The following is a 21,818-nucleotide window of genomic DNA, read 5'->3' as shown; positions in this document are numbered from 1 at the left end:
GGGCAAATGCCAGGCTTCAGGGCACCTCGTAGCAGGGTCTAGGTTTACCTACAAAAATAGGTTTTACCTACAAAAATACTTCAAAAGGGTCATGGACAATGGCATTAAATATCAGGCTATTGGGCCCAGCATGGTGGCCTAGTGGCTAAAGTCCTCAAATGGGATCCCATATGGGCATCAGTTCTAATCCCAGTGGCCCCGCTTCAGACGAAGAATCTTCCTCTCTGTCTCTTCTCTCTGTATGTCTGCTTTTGCAATAAAAATAAGTAAATCTTTAAAAATAAATATCAAGCTATTGGCAAAAAAAAGCTTTCCTGTAATTCATGCATGAGAAATTTTCAAAATGCTCATGGAAAAGCATGTTATATAAAAAAAATCTGTGTGGATAAACTTGCACCCAAAACAACTTCTACCTTCATGTTTCCACAAGCATCTTGAAGCACCCTTCCATTTGCTTTCCCTCTGCACATGCCCTCCCTTCTCACTGCTTATGAAGATGTCTGCTGTTCCCAACAGATACTGCTGATGAATCACCTCTGCTGAATATCTACAGGGGGTAGTTGTAGGTCCAGGTGCATACTGCCTCTCCGTCTTCCCTGCTCCTCCCAGAACCCTGAGCTAATACGAGAGTACTTTGGCAAAGGATGATGGGGCAGTGAGGTAAAGAGAGGAGAAAACAGGAAAAAAAAAATAGAAATGGTCCAACTGCCTTTCCTTTTATTTTCTTAGTGTGAATAGATTCCGATGCCTCACCACCAGCCTTCCTCCACATTTTAATGTTTTAAAATCTCCCAGCATTAGCATCCTATCAGATCTGAGAATAGGCATCCTGGATTATTGGACCCTGTGTCGGCTCGATCACCTGTGTGAAACTTAATAGGTGCCTACTCCGAGTAGTTTCCACATTTTGGCATTGCAGTGTGTGAGTGGCTGAAGCGGGGGGGGGGGGGGGAACAAAGATCAAAACAACATCATTTGAAGACTTGTCCTCATCTCCCTGAGTTTTTTCCTAGGCTTCCCAGTGATAACACTCGTTATGAGAGTAAACTATACTGACCATTACTCCTGCAGATCCTGGAAAAACCAGAGAAGCGACCGTATGTTCAGATAATGAATTTTCAGTGTTTGCAGAAGTCATGCATAAGCCTGAGAAACAATGAAACAAGACAAGCATATTTAAAGAGAATTATTTAGCTTTTCCCTACCCTATAACCTTCCGAAACCATGCCCAATGTGACAGAAACTGGTATAGTTATTTGTCCCAAATGTGTCTACTCTCCTTCTTGAATACCAATGCTAGACTCTGCTTTTTCCAAGCTTCTTTTAAAGTTCAGTGGACCTGCAAGCAGAAGGGACAGGTGTCCCTTCAAAGCCTGGCCCATAAAGCACAAGCCCATGCAAGCTAACCTGTGCTCCTTTTGTCTCTGGCTCACTGGAGTGCAGACACCTCCTAGGGACCTTGGAAGCCTCATGTCGCAGATGGCAGAATCTCTGTTGGCTACATTCCCTCAAACAAGTGCATAGAAAGGGCTGCCCTGCCAAGCTCAACGTGGTTTCATGAACTAGAAATGAAATTCTATTGTGCTAAAACTACACATTCCACAGACGATTTGTTCACCAGTTATCCTGCCATAACCGAGGCACTGATGGTATAAACTGTTTCCACTATGGCTGTTTCTTTGTTATCCATTTGATTACAAGCTCCTTGAGAACAGAATTTTTGTATCCCCTGCAGAGTTCTAGAGAGATTGAACATGCAATTGGTAGAGCTGTTGCTCCGAGTTTATTTCCACCTTTTATTCTGGGGCGAGTTGAAACATGGCCAAATCAGACAGGTTTTCCGTTTTGCTTTTGAAATCATCTTGGGTATGAAGGAGTTCTTATGTATGTATAGCGGCTCAGAACTGACATGGTCGGTGGAGTGTGACACACATTTTTTATGATCCATAAATGGATTATCTGCTGTGACCCAACTCTTCCATCATTTGGGCACATTCCTCCTGTCACCAGCTGTTTCGTAGGCGCTGAGCAGGGCCCTGAGCCAAGAGACGTTCAGAAGCAGGAGAGGGCGGGTTTGGGATGGTGCTGTATTCTGACAGGGAGGAGTTGTGAAGACATTTTGCAAGTCAAATAAAATGGTGATCATCTTTTTTACTATTGCCATGCATCTTTATTATGTCATGTGGTTAAGAGTTGACAATAAGAATATATGGTGCTGGATAAGCGCTATCTTAAGAACAAATGAAAATAGTTCAAAACAGGACTTTTCAGTTTGGCATTCAGATCTCTTTTGAACAAAGGTCTTGCATTCCCACCAACAGGCTGCAGGTCTGGCAGGTCAGGCTGAAACGCCGTGAGTGCGAGAGCCCTCGTTGTGGAGGAGTGGTGTTGGCATTGTGTTCCGCTGTTTATGATTGTTCTGGAGAACACACTGCCGGCCTTCATCCTCAGATTCAGGGCCAGTGCCTTCTGAAACACTCCATAGTGATCCCCTACTGTGTTCCCTGTCGCCAAAGACCTGTTTGTGAAGAATGAGTTGGTGGCGGTCAAAATCTGACAGGAATGAGATTTAAAAAACCTTGGCTTTGGGGTCCCACCCTTCTTAGCTGCTGATCCTATAGCACTGGAATGGAGCCTAAGAATCTGCATTTTAAGATATATTTATTTGAAAGGCAGAGTTACAGTCAAATCAGGCTGAAGCCATCCTGGATTCAACTCCAACTTGGTTCCCACATGGGTGGCGGTTCCCCAAGTACGTGGGCCATCTTCTACTGCTTTTCCAAGTGCATTAGTAGGGAGCTTGGTAGAAAACGAAGCAGCCAGGATTCCAACCAGGGCCCTTACAGGGTGCTGTCATAGCAGGCATCAGCTTAACTTGCTGTGCCACAACCCTAGCCCCAAAGAATTTGCAACTCTAATGAGTTCCCAAGTGATGCTGACACTGCTGATTTGGAGGCTGTGCTTTGAGCACCACTGAATGCTTTCAGCCTCTCTCTTGGTTGATGAAGTAACCTGCAGACATGCACAGACAGCAGCCTCCCGAAGCGAAGGAGCCAGCAGTGAGTGCTCCCTTTCCATCCTGACACACTGGAGCTATAAGCCAGGAACTCAGTGGCTCAGGCCAACTCACTGAGTAGTCAGTTCAGTGGACCAAAACTCCTGACTCCTTTGCTTCTTTAAAGGCACAGGTTAAACATCCCTGTTCTGAAATGTGTGGAACCAGAGATGCTTCAGCTTAGGGAGCATGTTTGGTTTTTTGGGGGGAATAGATACTTAGATTTTACCAGCTGAGCATTGTTATTCAAATCATGTTTTGGATTTTGAATGATTTGGGATTTTCAGATTAGGGTTTCTCAACCTGTGCTCCCTCCCTCCCCCACTACTAAAGGACATAAGTTGCCATAAACGAGTGGATCTTTATTCTGGTGCCCATTAGTGTAATTGAGGGAGGTGTTACATAATACAGTTGTTGGGACTTTTTCCCCAAAATTGGTCTGGAATAGGGCCCTGGAATCAGCATTTTTAAGTATTCATCTATTGAGAATACCCACAAATTCCCACAATGACTGGGGCTGGGTCAGATTGAAGCTAGGAGCCAGGAGCTTCATCCAAGTCTCCCACATGGGCAGCAGAGACCCAACCGTCTAAGCCATCCTTACCAAGTGTGTAAATTACAATTACAAATCAGGAGTAAAGGCAGGACTTGAACTCAGGCATTCAGATTGGAATGTGGATGTCTAAAGTGGTATCTTAACCACTTCGCTAAATGCCTATTTTCATAACAATTAGAGGTGAGCCTTAAAAATCTAGCTTTATTGAAGAACATTCTCTAGGTCATGTCTAGATGCAGCAGTCTCCATGCATACCCTCACTCCCTATGGAATCCCAGGTTGTCTCTGTGTCCCTCTGCCCAGACCCCAGCTCTCCAGGTAGCTCTTGGCTTTGACCCTCCATCATTTCTCCTTCGTGCACTTTGTATTCAATTTAACAATGTGATGAAAAGTCACTTCATGCTTCATTAACTCCTGCTTAATTAGACAGAGGATCAGTTCCAAGCAACTGCAGGATACATGGAAATTCATGAGTATAAACATGAGCAACTTATGAGCCCTTTTAGGACCTTCATAAAATGTTAACTACAGAAGCAAAGGAGGAACCCATTTCTGAAAAGTTACTATTGGGTATCTAGTTAAAATCTGGGAAAATTCACATTCCATTTTCATGTTGGCTCCGTATTAGTTATTCTTCTGGGTTCCCTCCACTCCGTTTTATCATGATTTTTGCAGATTCACATTACTTTGTACTTACAAGTGACCCAAGTGAAAGGATTTCCATTGCTTATCCTAAAGATGATTGAAGTAAAAAATTGAGGCAGTGGTCTGGACATGTTGGCTTTCCCAGAAACTCTTTGGTTTTGAGACTAAAAATGATTGATGTGGGCCCATGTCATGGTGCAACAGGTTGGTTACATCTCTGCATGTAACATTAGAATCTCCTATCGGAGCACTTATTCATGTCCCAGCTGCCCTTCATCCAGCCCTGCTCCTAATGTTCCTGGGAAGGCACTGGAAGATGGCCCAAGTGCTTGAACCCCTGCCATCTGTAGAGGCGTGGATGGAATTTCTATGTCCTGGCTTTGGTCTAGCCCAACCCTAGCTAGTGCAGGAATTTCAGGGAGTGAGTCAGCTGATAGAAGAAAACTCTGTGTCTTCTCATCTCTCTCTCTCTTTCAAGTAAACATGTAAACTTAACAAAAGGTCAAAACAAAAATGGTACCTTTAGCCTTGTAAGGAGTTATCTTTGCTTTCCATTTTGTTTGCTTTAGTTACCGTTGACTCAGCATTTGTGGCTGTCCAATTTCAGTTTTACTCTGATGTGCTGTGTCTTGAATCAGAAGCATTAAGACCTTTCCTACCTTTTCTGAACTTCACTTGATGCTTTAATTGGAGTTTTTACAATTCTGATGTCATCATCCAGGAAGTGTTTGTATTTTTCAAACAAGAGACTTTAGTTGAGGGGCAGGTTAGTTTTGTTGAGTGGCAATGAGGCAGTTTAGTAATTGATCTTTGCCATGTGGTCTGGCTTTCAACCTAAGGCCTGGGAGCCAGTGCCTCTCTGCTAATTAATTCTGTGTCAAGCATCTGGAAGCCCGCCTCCTCTGCCTTATCTGAGTTGACTAATTAATTAAGCTGTGTTAGTAAACAGGCCTTTGCTCCCCAGCACTTTTTATTCATCATCTGCGTCCTTAGTCACAAGCTGGTGACCCCATCTAATAGCACACTACCTGGAGCCTGATGCAGTAGCCCAGTGGCTAACGTCCTTGCCTTGAATGTGCCAGGATCCCATATGGGTGTCAGTTCTAATCCCAGCGGCCCCGCTTCCCATCCAGCTCCCTGCTTGTGGCCTAGGATGTCAGTTAAGGACAGCCCAAAGTCTTGGGACCCTGCCTGCACTCGTGTGGGAGAAATGGAAGAAGATACTGGCTTCAAACTGGCTCAGCTCCAGCTGTTGTGGCCACTTGGGGAGTAGAATAAATCAGCGGAAGCAAGATCTTCTCTCTGTCTCTCCTCCTCTCTGTATATCTGATTTTGTAATAAAAATAAACTTATAAAATACACAATCTGGCCAATAATCCTGTTCTCCTACTGTGACTGTGGACTTTGCTTTGGAGGCCACCCAGTGCTACGTAAGACACCCGGACTTTGGAATGAAACACATAGTGATTTGAATCCAGTTGAGCAATTATTAATTCTGTAACCACTTGCATCCCTTCTGCAATGCCTACCCCTCAAGCCAAGAGTCTGGCACATCTGAGAATCCTGTAAACACTGGGAATTCTTCACTGAATTCGAGCTGTCATAGTACTTTGCCTTAATGCAGGAAGTAGATAGGTTTAAGCCACTTCTCATACGTTATTGCATTTTCCTCTATCAAGCCCCTGCAGAGGAATTGTGGCCAGTGTTGTTGATCTATTACACAGAGAGGCAAAAGAGATCCTAATAATCCTTGGGGAAAAAAGTTACTAATTTCAGTACTATTCTTTTGGACAGTTGAATATACCAACCCTATCAGATTAATAAAAGCAGACTATATATACATACACACATATTCATATGTTTATACATATGTATATACAAATTAAGAAGCCTTCAAAAATTCAAGGAAATGCATATTATGAAATAACATTGCATATAAAATTTGAAATGCTCTTGCACCAAAATAAACTTAACTTTTAATTCCATCTTATATGATGATATGAGGTATCTTCATATATATCTCCTCACTTTTGCTGACCAAAAACCTTCAGCTTTCAAGGGGGTCAGTGCTTGTCACAGCTACACAGCTTGGTTGTGGTAGAGCCTGGCTTGGAACCCAGGACTGCCAACCCTGTGTTTTTGCACTGTTTAAGCAGTCTTGCAACCAGGAAAGACTGATGTCAGCATCACCATGTCAGTTTTATTCATAGCACTGTGGAGCTTTGTGCCATTTTGTCTCTTCATTCGTATCTGCTATTTAGTTTTCTCCTTCATTGTCTTCTTCTCGGGCTGTGCTTGACACACACAGTGTTCTCCTAAGGTGGATATTTCGGTTGAGCTTCTCTGTATAACACCACAGGACTTGGTGGCTTAAGAACAACACCCTTGTGCTACTCTTGGGTCTTCTTGAGTTCAGCAGTTTGAGTTGGGATCGGGTGGCTCTTGGTTTGGTGTCACAAGGGGTAACTAATACGGCTTCAGTCTTTGGTGGTTCAGCTGAGATTGGGTCACCAAAACACCCTCACTTATGTGTCCTGCTGTTGGTCCTAGCTATGGGCTTGGCCTTATCCTGGATATTTGCTCAACCTCATGAAGGATGTCCTGGAATTTTCCAATGCTGTCAACAATATTCCAAGAGGACAATCCAACTGCATTGTCCCTCAGTAAATCAATCCATGTATCACATTATTAGATAGGCAGTTTGCCAGGGCTGGTTATAGAGTCAAATCTAGAATCTACTGGGACACTTGATCCATTATTGGCACCAATATAATGATGTATTTGTAAGTGTATGTGGAAGTGAGAGAGAATCTTGGAAATCAAATTTGACAATGGATTTTGTTTAGCTTACTGTGATCCCTGACATGAAATAAATGCTTAATTAACATTAGCTAGTATTACTGCAATCATTTATTATTAGCTACTAGGACTAGTGTCTATTTTTGAAGTTCTGTTTAGCTAGTACCTTATTTCATGCCCAGTAATATTTTCTATTTCAGGAACTGGGGATATAAGAGAATGCTATTAAATCACTTCTCTTAAATATCTGCTATGAAAGTAACTGAAAATAATACACAGTGGCAAATTCAGTGACTGAGATATGGGCAAGGTGTTTTTAAAGTGTAGAAGATGGATGGCTGTCTCTGCAACCATGGGGTATGATAAAGCTAGGCTTCTTGGGGGAGATAGTACCTGAATTGAGTCGTAAGCATTGAATGGGTGTCATAAGGAAGACTAAGGGCCGGAAATGGAAAATTCCAGTTAAAGCAATCAAGTAGGAAGAAGTACAGTGTTATGTCATCCAATAAAAATCAAAAGCTTAGAGCTATCAAAATAAACTACAAAGAAGGAGATTGGGGAGAGGAAGTAGAAGGAGAGGGGAAGGTTGGGTTAGGTGTAGGGGGTGAGAAAGTAAAAAATGAAGGGGAAAGAGAAAAGGGAAATTAAGGAACAAATGTATATTTTCTGAAGGACATTTGGTATTACTCTATAAGGAGACAATGAGATTCATGGAGAAGGGGAAGGTTGAGTTCAGGTGTGCATTTTGGAAAGATTATTCTGGGACCAAGTGGAGGAAGGTAAGACTGGAGGTGGACAAAATGGGAGAGATGTGGACCTCCAGCAAGTAGCAGAGTATCTGAGCATGGAAGCCAGGGCCAAATTCTTCCTTGTCATATCCCTTTTCAAAGCAGACAAAGGGCACTCGCTGCAAGCTGAGATGACCTTGGACAACCTAATTTGGACTGTCACAGTGTAAAATGCCCAAGAAGAACTGAGATAAGCTGTTTCCTACCTACCTAGAGTATGCTGGTTCACAACACCGATCTTTACTGGCTGCCCAAGGGGCAGTAGGTGCTGGACCAGAGTTTGTGCTGTTGTTAGGGTTTTGATTCTCTTGGTGGCCTTTGTGAGCTGGGAAAATGGCTCTGTGAATTTGATAAGGTGGCTTACATCCCTGGGGACCTTCTTAAACACACATCTTTAATGAGCTCTTTCCTTTTATTTAACCATTTGATTAAAATGCAGGAGACATAGCAAGAAATGCACATAATGTACAGATAAACAAGTTTTTATGCTCAGAGCACATGCATAACCAACACCCAAATTAAGAAGAAAGCCTTAATAGTACCCCAAGAGCTTTCACTACTTTGCCCTCCCCATTTCTTCTTTTTTTATAATATGAGAAATGAAGAGTACAGTGTCATTTGCATGGTTTGATTCTGTGAAACAATGAAATCAACATGCAAGAGAAACACCTGTAGTCCATGTTTAACGCAGCCTAGTCACACATGTGATACATGGAATCAACCAGGATGTTTTTGTCTGTCTCTGTAGTCTAGTCTTTGACCATAATTACATAATTCTAACACCCGACCCACTCTCATACTGCCTCAGTAAGTTTCTTTTTAAAGATTTATTTATTTTTATTGGAAAGGCAGGTACACAGAGAAGGAGAGACGAGAGAGAAAGTCTTCCATCCACTGATTCACTCCCCAAGCAGCCACAACGGCTGGAGCTGAGCCTATCTGAAGCCAGGTGTCAAGAGCTTCCTCTGGGTCTCCCACAAGGGTGCAGGCAGGGTCCCAAGGATTTGGGCTGTCCTTGACTGCCCTCCTAGGCCACAAAGAGGGAATGGATGGGATGCAGGGCTGCTGGAACACAAACCTGCACCCATATGGGATTATGGTGTGTGCAAGGCAAAGACTTTAGCCAGTAGGCTACTGCGCCAGGCCCTGTCTCAGTAAGTTTTATGAGTCTGTCCAGTGTTTATAACTTTTTTTTTCCTTTTCATATATATTCACAACCTTATATGTTGCATTTCCTGGAAGGTCACACTTTGCACTGTGCTACTTCATTGTCCCAGGAAGCACATTCGTAATTATCAGTAAACATGTTCAGATATGTGATCTGGAAAACCTCATCATTATACCAGTGCAATGCGTCCCCTCCCCACAATGCTTCCCATTACTTCTCTCTGACACTCATACATGAACACCTTGCAGTGACCGAGACAGCTTTACACAATCTCAGCTGATGAGGTGAGCTCCAGTCCAGCTATTGTCTTACGCCCTTTAAACTGCATCTGATGACCTAGTTATGCTGATTTGATCGGCTTTTCTAAATGTGCAATAAATTGCATGACTTTTCTTTAGTGTCTGAGACATGTGAGAGAGGTGTTAGTCCAGTATGTCTAAGACTGATAGGTGGATTCTTCAGTGTTGTCAAATAATCTTTTTACTGAAGATACTTGAAATGTAGGGGAAAATCATGCAGGAGGGAAGGATGGGACTGCTCAAGGGCAAGGGCAACCAGGGAGCAGAAGTGGGAGATCAGTTAGCATGCACCATCTGGACAGTAGTGTCGTCGTCTCTATCGTCCAGGGGTCTTCATGATTCTCTGTTAAGTGCCTCTCTTCCTCCTTCCTTTTTTAGGTCTCTAGATTAGAGTTGTTAAATACTAGTGGCCATGTGTGCTATTGCAGTCGTTTCTTGCTATCGGGCATGATCACCGCATGCTTGATACTATTCCTAAGTGTCTTAGCTGATATTTGAGGCATAATAGTACAGTTACAACAACAGCAACAAAACTCCTTTTTTTGATGTGAGATTGTCTGCACTCAAATTCTATTCTTGCTACTTGGCTTGACTTGAGGAGCCCTAGGCACCTTTCAGGAATTTTCTGGTTAGGAGCCTACGATCTTTGGAAAGGTCTTAGGGAAGCGGGTACCTGGAGACTAGAAAGGGAGATGGAAACCATGCAGAGGACTGTACTGGCATCAGGGCTTGGCATGAGGGCCAGGCAGGAAGAGATGCCAGATAACCTGCTGAGCAAGATTGGCTGTGCGTGTAGATAATGTGACTGTGCAAGCAGCAACCACAAGGCCTGGGGAATGGGGAGAGGTACAACCACAAGTCACTATGGGAACAAAGGATCGCAGCAGATTGGCTATTCCTAAAGCCAAGACTAAGAGTTGGAGAGGAGGCCTGCAACTTTTCCTTCTGTTTGGTCCCACGAAGTGAAGCCATTACTGAGGATGGCTGTAGAGCCTCCACGTCACTGGTGATCTAACTTATTTCTTCACTCCTGAGACGGGGATAATCCCCACTGCTGCCATCACAACTGCTGTCATTTAACCCGGTGCTCACCATGTCACAGGCATTTTGCACAGCACTTTGTGTAACTTCAATACTTCTCACCAAAACCCCACACAGTTAGTTATCAGTGGCCCTGTATGCTGAGACAAACAGTGCACTGTGAGGACTGCTTTGATTATAAAGAATAGACAAGAAAAAGACAAACTTCTTATGAAGATACTGGATTGTCCCTATGGAACTCATAATGGGTACATGATTGAGACTTCAGAATAGCCATATTCCAGAAACTTGATGTTCTTATGCATTTTTTCATAACGTTTAAATCTTTTTTATTTGAGAAAGATCTTTTTTCCAAACGTCTACAACAACTGGGACTAGCAAGGCCAAAGGTAGAAGCCAAGAATTCAATTCAGGTCTCCCAAAGTGGAAGGCAGGAGCCCAAGTAGCTCAGCCATCACCACTGCTCCAATGGTACGTATTAGCAGGAAGCTAAAATCAAGAGCAGACTTAAGGCTTGAACTCCAGCATTCTGGTAGGGATACAGGGATCCCAGGTGTTGGCTTGACCATGGCTGCCAACATACCCACCCTTGTGATTGCACGTATCTTGCTCAATTGCAGTAACTTGTAGTTCTTTCTCTGTAGCTGCTAGATTCATTCTTCAATCTTCCCTTAAGCCAGTTTCATTTTTAAATATTTATTTATTTTTATTGCAAAGTTAGATACACAGAGGAGGAGAGACAGGAAGATCTTCTGTCCAATGATTCACTCCCCACTGTGCCGATCTGAAGCCAGGAGCCCAGATCCTCTTCTGGGTCTCCCACGTGGGTGCAAGGTCTCAAGGCTTTGGGTTGTCCTGGGCTGCTTTCCCAGGCCACAAGCAGGGAGGTGGATGGGAAGTATAGCTGCCGGGATTAGAACCAGTGCCCATATGGCATCCTGGTGCATTCAAGGCGAGGGCTTTAGCCACTAGGCCATGGTGCTGGGCCCATGTTAATAAGCTATCAAACATGGCTGCCCAGAGCATTTGAATTTTACCTATCATAGTGCACGTTACTTAAATGGCAATTTAGCATTCTTCCTGTCCCATAGCTAAAGATCGCAAGAATACTACCCAGCCAATCAACTTCCCCTACCAGGAGATGTAGTAACATGGCAGTGTTCCATTATGTTAGAGCTGAGAAAGGTGCAGTTCACGAAAGGAGACACTGAGTTAAGAGGAGTAGGAGAAGAAAGTGAGATAGAGGCAGGAGATGGCTGCTTAGTGGACAGAGCAGTAGGCATCCACAACACAGAGCTTGTCCAGACTCATGAACCAGTATTTCCAGACTCATGAATCGGTATGCCGAGCATGGACTTAGTGTGTAGCTTTTTCTCAACTTATGCTCTTACCTGGTGAGACAAATAAAGTGACAAATTAGAACAAAGTAAATGGGGTCAGAGAATGAATACACATTACTAACACACGTGAGCACATGAAGACTGTACACGAAGTCTTGTCTAGTGGTCAGTCTCGGGAAGACAGACTTGGAATGACCTGCTTTACATGTTTTGGCTCTACCCTTTGAACTGTTGTTGGAGGGTTGAGGTAGAGAGTGACAACAAGTTAGCCTGATGATAAGCTGAATCAGTGACTGAAGGCTGCGAAGCAGATTATTACAGTGTGCCTGGAGCCCACCTGTCCTCTGTCAACCAGCATCTCTGCTGAGCGGTGTGCCATGGAGCAAGCCTTAACCTTACTATGTGATGCACATGCCCAGAAGCAAACAGTATGGTAGAAGTTGATTCAGAGCATGTGGGACTAGGCCTGGTGTTGTTTAAATCAGAGAGGCCCCTCCCTGGCTCCTGTGTGTCCCAAAGGATGGTTAGGGTTGCAGTTTGGGTGTTCCATAAGTGGGAAGCTTCTGTTGTTGAAGACATACAGAGAGGAAAAGACAAAACTCAGTTTGCTGTAATTGAGCTCCTGGGCTGGGAAGTTAGCCCAGCAGTAAAAACACCTGTGCCCTCCCACAGAGTACATTTTTAAAATGTTTAGGAATTATTTATTTATGTGTTTGGAAAGTTAAGTAATGGAAGCCCTAACTCAGCTCCAGTTATTGTAGGCATTTGGGGTATGATCCGAAGAATGAAAGGGTGCATTCATTCATTCTCTTTCTCAAGTAAAATATGATATATGATATGATATGATATGACATGATATAATATAATATAATATAATATAATATAATATAATATAATATAATATAATATAATATAATATAATATAATATAATATATAAAAATTGACCTCTTTTGAATCCCAGATGGGACTTGGAGGATTGACTTTCTGAAACTGGGAAGTTGGGGCTAGGAAAGGTTTTGAGCCCTGGAATCCCACAGGCACCTGAAACTTGAGGAAGAAATGCCGTATCCCTAAGCCTCTGTGAACCTGTTCCACCAACTGATCTGATCTAAAGGTGTCCATACCCCTTGTAAAATACCTGCCTAGTTCCAGGGTGAAGATCTTCAAGATGAACACTCCACTCAAGTGGGACTCTTTTGGATTCAAGGCATTGGATAAATCCAAATGAATAGCAGCATTTCCGTCATTGTGATGCCGTGCATTCTTTACTTGATCAAAGATAGAGAAAAAAAGCTCCAAAACTATATAGCCTATACCCTGATTTTGAAACAAATGGAAGTTTAGAAAGTCAGTGTTTGTTCTGTGTTTTCTCTCTTGCCACTTGTAAGGTACTTGCAAAATCAGAATTGTATTAGTTATGTGCAGGAATTGGTCATTGTTTTTAGCAGTGACAGTCGTAATAACAAAGAGGAGGAAAATAAGAAAAATAGAAAGTGCAAACACTCAAAATGAGTTCGAACAAGATGTAGAGAGGTTAATTTATTCACCAAATGTCCCATAGCTCACCCAAACCCTGCCTCCTGCTTCCACACCATGGACATCAGTTGGCACTTGCCATGGATCCTTGAGACACAGCTGTCAGGGAATCTCCAAAGCTGAGTTAAAAGCACAAGCTACGGTCCTGAAGTACACTGCTTTATCTGTTAGTTGCCAGTAAAATTGTGAGGAAGGAGGAGGTCAAGAATGTTCTCCTGCCACCATGGCAAAGTGAAAGAAAGGTGGGCTAAAATCCTGATCTCTCGGGGAGTCTGTCATTTTAGTGTGATATTGGGGAGAGCAAACACTGTCTTCTGGATGACATGATGTAACTGCAGGAGAGTTGCCTGGCACTAGGCCTGGCCCAGAGTAGCTCCAGTTATTCTAATGCTATCCTTACTTGTGCTGCTCATTGAAATGCTCCTAACTGCTTTCTGATGCCATTGGAAATCAGTAGCTTCCTTCCTGGCCCCGATTCTATTCCACCTCCCAACTCCCTGATGTCCTGTTTCTCCCGGAACAGGAAGGAAGGGTGTGCAGTGGAAATGGACCACGGAGGGTGATGACCAGTGGCCATGATGGGTACTTCCAGCTTCCAGGGAGCCTTGGACTCCCCAGGAGATGCAAGAGAATCAGCTGGGGATAGCAGCTGAACCTGGATGGTAACAGAAGTCTCATTGTCACAGGAGACCCACACAGTGCCAAGCGAGAATGTCTGGCTGGGTCTTCTGTCACCCGTGTGGCCAGCACCGCCAGTCCCCCAGCTTAGTAAATGAGGAAGCAGTAATAGGCCAAAGGCAGCCATGGATCAAATTTAAATACAAAAAAAAATTCTTTTCAGACACATCCTTTTTTTTCAAGCGCTAGATTTCTAATTACAGACGTCATCAAGTATGCAAATGAGAAGGAGCATCAAGCTGTGCCCATGGCCTTGTTAGATCTCTCCTGCAGCAGCCTGTGCCGGGTTGGACTTGCAGCAGCTCATCCAGAACTGGGTCCACCTGGAGCAACTTTGAATTCAGAGAAAACTGATGAGAAATAGCACGAGGCAATGCACATGGGCAGCCTCCTGCAGAACACAGGAGCTGGATCCAGAGGGGCAGCATCAGTCCATCTCTTATGAAGGACATACCTGTTCAAGCAGTATGAGGGACAAAAGGCCATTAACTAATATAGTCCCTACCCCCAGAGTACTTAGACTGTTTCAGAGATGGGGATTTGTGTAATGAAAATAGAGTTAATTTTAATACAGCAGCCAGAAAGATTGACCCACAAGTTCCTGACGAGGTTCAGAGCACAGTCCCTTCTCTTGCTGGGGTTATCAGGGAGAGTGGATCATGGCAGCAGTAAGGCCTGGTAAGGACTCCATGTCCTCCAGGTGGGAAGCTGCTGAGCCGAGGAGGGCTGAATGCAATCGGAAGAAACATTCATCGCTGTCTCCGGCAGTGACATACCAGCAGTATGCCAAGAGACCAAAAAATGCTTTGACAGTGGGCCAGATTTTTTTAAAGTTTTGTTCAAGATCTATTGCACAGCATGGTAATTACAGCTAATCAATGAGTCTTGTACATTTCAATACTGCTATGAGAGTCGATTTCAAGTATTCTCATCACAGACACAGACAAGCACAAAATCCCCCATTTAAAAAAGACACACCGTGCTCCAATAGCGAAAAAAAGTACATTGCTGTTCATAGAAAAATGATCCAAAACAGAAGGCAAGTCTCAGAGTGGAAATGATATTTCCTGTCTATCTCACAGCAAGAAAAGGATTACTATCTACTACACCAGGAGCTCTTCCTTGTAAAGAGATGAGAAAGGCAAGGCTACTCCATAGAAAAATGGAGAAGGAATGAAACCAGAAAGTAAGAGAGGAAAATCTAAATGGTTAACAAGTGTGGAGAGGTGCTGCAGGACTCACTGGGAGCAGGAATTCTGAGCCAGAAGATAGTGTGTTTCATTGCTGAGACTGACATTTAGTAGAGTTAAAAACCTAGTTCTGGTGAAGGCGTAAAGAAGAAGCGTTCTGATACTCTGAGAACAGGACCATCGCAATGGTCTCAAACTTGTGCTCGGGCAACACGAGGAACATGTCAGATCATACCTATCCTTCTTATTCTTCATTGTATATTCTTATTCATTCATTTCTTGTTGTTCTTTACTATTGGGAATTGACACGTGAGAAATACCAAGGTCTGTATTATGTATTTTGCTTACTTTTTTTCAGTGTGTGAAATAGCCTAGCCACTTAGCCATAGAGAGGTGGTAAAAATAAATTAAGCCATGTTCATTTTTATGGGTTTCCGTGCAGCCATTAAAAGGAGTTAGACTGACCACACATTGAGTTGGAAGAAAACTCAATGTCTAATGAATGAGGAAAAGCAAATGATGGAGGTATGTGTGTATTTTGATCAGATTCGAACATACACCTTTTCTTGTCTATGGATTCGGGATGATACAGAATAGGGATGATCATACGTCATAATGTTTGAAAGGTAGATATGGGAAAGCAGTGATGGAACACAGTGGCATACTGCTGTATGCGCAAACACATAAAGTCCTTAGGATCCAGATGGGTGACTATGGGATGCCCTCCTGCCCTCACATTTCTCCCGTTAGGAGTCTTGGGCCCACTCCAATGCAGCACCTACTGTGGCTCTGGACAATCCCCAGGGTGCACCCTAATTTGGGACAAAATGAGATACAGAATTGGAGAAGGCCCTGACCACTCCTTCCATTTGCTCAGGGAGAACACACGTAGCTGTTTAATTTTTCACATTTTGAAAGTCAGATGATGGCTTAAAATAAGCAGCAAGTGTTCTGTGTTAGATCCAGATGTCATCTCAAGCAAAAAACAAAAGTGCTTTGATTTTGAGAAATAACCTTTGACGTCTAAAGAGGCTCTAATAAGGCTTTTGTTCCAGGATCTTTGAAAAAAAAAAAAAAAGCACAACTTTATGCATTGATGAGAGTGGCAACCTGAGAGACAGCTGTCCTTCCATTTTCCATGCAAGGACTGCAGTAGGCCAGTGCCCTGCCAGGTCCAGTCTCCCTGCTCCACATGACACACTTGCACTACACACATGTCTGGTGCTGACAGTGAAGGAGCACATTCAGGTTTTCAGAGAGAAGCACAGTCCCTGTGGTCTTACTTTCTGCGTGGCCCTGTCCAGATGTTAATTACAGCCAATTTCACTGGTGTTAATGGAGGAAAACTGTTAGCAGGAGGAAGGCTCTAGAGTGTCAAATCCCCAGACTGGTTCCCTGCAATGCTTGTAAAGGAAGATTTACGGACCAGGTCCACACTCACATGCCACAGGCTTGCAAAGAGACTCCCTTCCAAGGAGAAGGTCCCAGTTGTACAGGTGCTCAGCTTGAACCAAACTACCTAAACTGCAAAGCCTAAAAAAGGACTTTGTGTTTATCCAGGAAAATCTAAACAAGGAATTTTTTTTTTTCCTTTTTGAAAAAGATGACTTCAGTCAAGAGAACTTTTTAAATGTTAAGACGGCAGGTAACTGAATTTTTTAGAGACAGATGTGCTGGCTAAATGGGCTCATGGTAAATGATGTTTGTTTAATGTCTAAGGAATTCCGAGTGTTCTGCCAATGTTGTCTTCATTACTTTCTAGGTTTTTTTTTTTTTCCTGTCATCATTTTTTTCCTGTCATCATGTTTTAATATTGACAGTTCATTCATTCTTCAACTTTCCTCCTTGGCTTCTTTCTGAAACCTCCTGTTAGCTTGAGTTCTTACTGTTCTCTGCATTTCCAGAATCATAGACCTGAACCATTTTAGCTGTCTTACACCAGCACTCAGCATCTCTCTCTCTCTCTCTCTCTCTCTCTCTCTCTCTCTGCCTTTGGTTTAGCTTTCTCTCTCTGCTATTTTCTTTCTATTCTTCTTTCAAGCTTTTCCATGGACAGTATTTCTACCATACAGGGGCATCTCAAAAAGTTCATGGGAAAATGGGATTCAAGAGATCAGTTCATTTTGTGCAAAAATTTTGAAATCCATGCATAGTGGGGGGGGGGGCGGGTTTGTACTACATATTTTCCATGACATTTTCAAAGGTTCCTCATGGATAGATGTTAAAAATTCATATAAAAACCTATTTTTTATATTCCTTTTTATGAACTTTAAGATACTTCCTCTGTGGAAAAAAATTGATTGAAATGTCCTTTGTTCTATATAAAAATATCCCTTTAAAAATTAATCTCAGTTGTTTAGTCTTTTCCGAACTGCCTCCATTTTGTTGAATTGAAGAAATCATCTGAACATGTTCTTTGAGTCTGAAGTATTGACCTTGTGAACCTTGTACTCATAGTATACTTTTTTTTTTGTAACAGTGTCTCCTTAACAGTCATTTTTAACTTTATTCTTATCATGGTCCTTGAAAGGGAAAACAAAAATGTAGCATGATATTAAGACACGCTTGTTTTTTACATAAATAAATAATCGCCACTCCTGAGGAAATAGCCCTGAAGAACACCTCTATCTTGTTCTCTGCTCTATAGGACGTCTGAGGGGGAGTCCCCAACCTGAAGAGATCACGGGGTTCTGACCCGTTCTATGGAAAGCACCAACTAAGTCCACTCTGCTGCTGTCACAGATGCGGAGACTGGTGCTCAGAGAGTTGTGCAAATGGATCCATGGTCTCAGAAACACTTAGAAAGAACATTTCATTTAGGATACCAATTACCTGGAAAGTTTTACAACATCATTAGAGGTGATAGAGAGTCATATGGAACAGTGGATGATTTGGTGATCTGCTCAGTGAGTAACCAGAGTGGGTAGGGGTGGACAGAGGATGCTCTGACTTGTGCTGTGTCCTGTCCTGCCACTCACAACACTTGAGGTTGCCAATGTGATACTGTTGAACATGGCATTTAAGAGAGACAAGCCTATCCCAGTGGTCTCTTGAGGCAGATGTTTTTCTGGCTGGGGTGAGCAGATGTTTTAGGAGGAGGAGAACTGAATAGGTCATTTCTGCTACACATGGTACCATTCGGTTGTGAGGGACTGCCCATGGTCTCTCCATAGGGCCCTCTGTGCTTGCTTTGGGTTCATTGACCACAGAACTCTTCACATTCCATTTCAAGGCTCAGCTGAAAGGGAAGGGTCTCTGTGAGCCTTTTCCTAGACTCTTTCAGGGATAATCACTTCTACTTTACAGGCCTAAGTATTTTGTTAGGCTTTTTTATTAGGGTAATCACCAAAACCTAATTGGAGATAGTAATCAGTAGATAACTATGGTGTTTTCTTTTCTTTAAAGATTGTTTTATATTTATTTAAAAGGCAGATTTACAGAGAGAGGAAGGACAGAGAGATTTTCCATCTAATGGTTCACTCTCCAAATAGCCAGAGCTGGCCTGGTCTGGAGCCAGGAAATTCTTCCAGGTCTCCCACATGGGTGCAGGGGATTAAGCCCTTGGACCATCCTCTGCTGCTTTTCTAGGCACATTATCAGGAAGCTGGATTACAAGTGAAGCAGGCATGACTCAAACCGGTGCCCATATGGGATGTTGGCAGCACAGAAAGAGGTTTGATCTTCTATGCCACGGTGCCAGTCACAACATCTTTTTTTTTCTTTAGACCATAGGTAGGCATCCTGTCTTTTTCCCTCTATTGTCAGAGAAACAGCATGGTATTGGGGTAAAGGCTCAAGCTTTAGTGAGACGACTTGACTTTAAATGCTGACTCTGTACTCCCTCATCCTGAGTTCTTGGGCATATCATCAAACTCGTCTCTAGTCACTTGTGAACTGAGGCATTGGATGTGAGTCTGTAGTTTATAGGCTGGCTAAAGAGCTTACCATACATGTTCAGGGCCTAGCCCATCTAGGTCTTCAGTAAATGTCACCTAGTACTGTTGGTCTAGCAGGGAGCCCAGTGCCTGGCACAAAATTGATGTTCAGTTGTTATTGGTTGAATTGAATTGACAAACAAACACAGCTTGGTAGAAGTTGGGGAATGGTGTGCTGCAGGGGATTTGCATGAGCAAATTATTGTTGGGGAAATGAGAATGACATATTTATTTAATAAGAATCAGTCGATCATAGAATTATAGGATCCGAGTCTAGTTTTCCAGCTGTGGTATGGTGAACACAGAGCAGAATGGGATCATGTGCATCCTCCCTTCACTCCATGTGCTAGACACTGCAAGCCTATAAATACTCCATTTGTTATTGCAATCACTGTTAGAAACTGCTGTTGATTGAAATATCTGCTTTTCAATCCGGTGTTTATGCTAGATTTGAAGTATAAATACTGTTAAATTTAATTCCATTAGGTTCAGTCCCTCATGCCAATCAATTCACATCTCTTCCAAACTTGTTTCTGCAGTTCATTCTGTCATCTCTCCTGTCTCGCTTTGTGTTGTTTGCAGTTTTCTAATCATGCCTTCTCTTTTGTTTTTGCTAAGCGCTATCCAGGCCATGTCTCAGAACAGTCCCCTCACGTGGCACTACAAACCCGCATATGTCTTGACACTGATTCATTAAACACCCCTTTTTTTTTTGCAATAGAAATTTTAAACTTTTCAAACCTAGCAAAGTGTGCAGTAATACAAATTTTGTCTTGTTCATAGGGGTGTCATGAGTAATTGTGCCGAAAGGTTATGTCTGCAGCATTTTCTCCAGCAGATATGGGAAATCTATCAGAGAGGATAATGCAGTTAGTTTGTTGCAATTTGTTCCTGTTTAACCTATGTCAGTTTCTAACAGCATCAACTTCCTTTTCCATATTGAAGGAAGGACTGTTCATTCAAAAAAAAAAAATGAAGTTGAATGTATCAAAGTAAGCCAGGCTCAAAATACAGAGCTTTACCTTCTGGGAGAGAATTTGGGGGCAGTCTTGATCTAGTGGGAGGTTGCTGAAATTTCTGACTAGGGTTTATAGGGTGAAAGTGAGTTTTAAGAAAGCCCACAAGGACTCCAGAGACTCATACCTGATTTGAAGTTTCAAGCAATATTCATCCCAGCATAGGCTGCTGGCCGATACTTGGTGAGGCCAATGGTAACAAGGAGAGATGATGGACTCGTTTTAACAGAAAAAAAAAGATAAATAATCATTGAGAGATGATAGGAGTGAAAAATAGATACTTGAGGATTTCACAACCTTTTCACATTATTCAACATGAAGAAAATCCCATCAGCGTGACCACTGGGGTCAATATGGCTGCTTTGGGATGGAGGTGACCCAGTGTTATGAGCACCAAGGCTTAATCCCTTATCCCCAAGTACCACCTGCTTCCAAACACTGGTCTAACCCATTAATATTTCCACATGGCTGGGGAATCATTGGGGAAATTTCTACTCTAGAAGTAAGTAGTCTTAGAAATATGGGTGAAAAAAAATCTTACAATAAAATAAGAATTAATAATACCAGGAGTCCCCAAGTTTCCCAATCATGATTCTGGGTATTGGGACAAAGGACAGCTCTTAGTGTCTTTGAATTCCACTGGGACTCCAGAGTGTGCTGTGTTGCTGTGGTGGTCAGCAGGCCAGGTGTACTAACAGCATTTTCAACATAATGTCTTGTCGACCTATAATGGATTTTGGGGATGTAATCCCAGACACCAAGGAGCTTCTATACACATAAGAAAAAAATCATAAATGTTTGTTTCAGTTGAATAATTGGAGACATAGAATCAATGATCATTTATACACTTGGAAGAAGATGGACCAACATCAGAGTTAATGCCAAGCAAAGATTGTGTGGGTGCCAAACAAGACAGCCCAGTACACCAAACCACTTCCCACATTATAATGATGCAGTAAAGCAAGGGTAGTGATTGTGCAGGCGTAATGCGGGCATGAAAGTATTCAGCACTGGGGGGCAAGCTGGAAGGAAGAAGTGGGTAGAAACCTGAAAGGAGACAAAAAGCACAAACAGTGAGCAGAGGGATTTTGGATTTTATATTAATATGAAAACCCAAGCCTTTTTGCTTGAAAATTTATGAAGTACTGCTAACTTGTTGCTACATATTGATTTCTATAGTTAATAAATTAAATAGTTTTGGTACCTTACCTGTTCTAGTAATTGACATTGTAGCATGAAAGAAATAATGAATTGCAACAACAGAAGTGCTTGGAATCTATAATTACTTGTGATAACTGAAGATATCCAGTTACAGAAAATGCTTAAATGTGCTCTTCTCTGTTAAACCCAATGGTCAAGTGGGGCCAATAGCACACCAGTTCAGTAGTGTGGATTCTGTTATAAAAATAGAAATGACTGGCTCTTCTGAAAGATAATGGACCCATACATTTCTCTTATGATTAGCAGCAGGTATACCATGTACCTGATTCAGTGGGTACTCATGCTTCATGCTGGAGTCTGTGCAAGTGGTGTTTCCTGTGGTTGGGGCACCTGCCTTGCTGTTTAAGCTCCCAGAGTATCCTGGCTGTCTAATTCATTCCAGAGCATCCACCCAGTTGAGCAGGTGCATATCTGCATTTGACCCACACATTCATCACCAGCTAAAACATGCTCTGTGCCCCAGAGAAGCTACGTCAGTATTCTTTCATTCCTGCTTACCATTTTATTTCAATTCAGATCTGCCTAGTTCTCCTCACAGTTCCCCACGGGA

At 42.7% G+C, this 21,818-nt stretch overlaps 1 protein-coding gene across 1 annotated transcript in view; it reads left to right on the top strand.

The window, feature by feature from the left end:
• Positions 1 to 21,818, top strand: part of GRIN2B (glutamate ionotropic receptor NMDA type subunit 2B) — a 416,455-nt gene that overhangs the window by 345,154 nt on the left and 49,483 nt on the right. The window lies entirely within an intron of this gene.

Source organism: Ochotona curzoniae, unplaced genomic scaffold (genome assembly GCF_017591425.1).
Source record: "Ochotona curzoniae isolate NIBS_2020 unplaced genomic scaffold, NIBS_Ocur_1.0 contig_1482, whole genome shotgun sequence".
In the NCBI taxonomy this organism is placed as follows: domain Eukaryota; kingdom Metazoa; phylum Chordata; class Mammalia; order Lagomorpha; family Ochotonidae; genus Ochotona; species Ochotona curzoniae.
The sequence above is the reverse complement of the archived record's forward strand: the minus strand, read 5'-3'. Positions and strand labels throughout refer to the sequence as shown.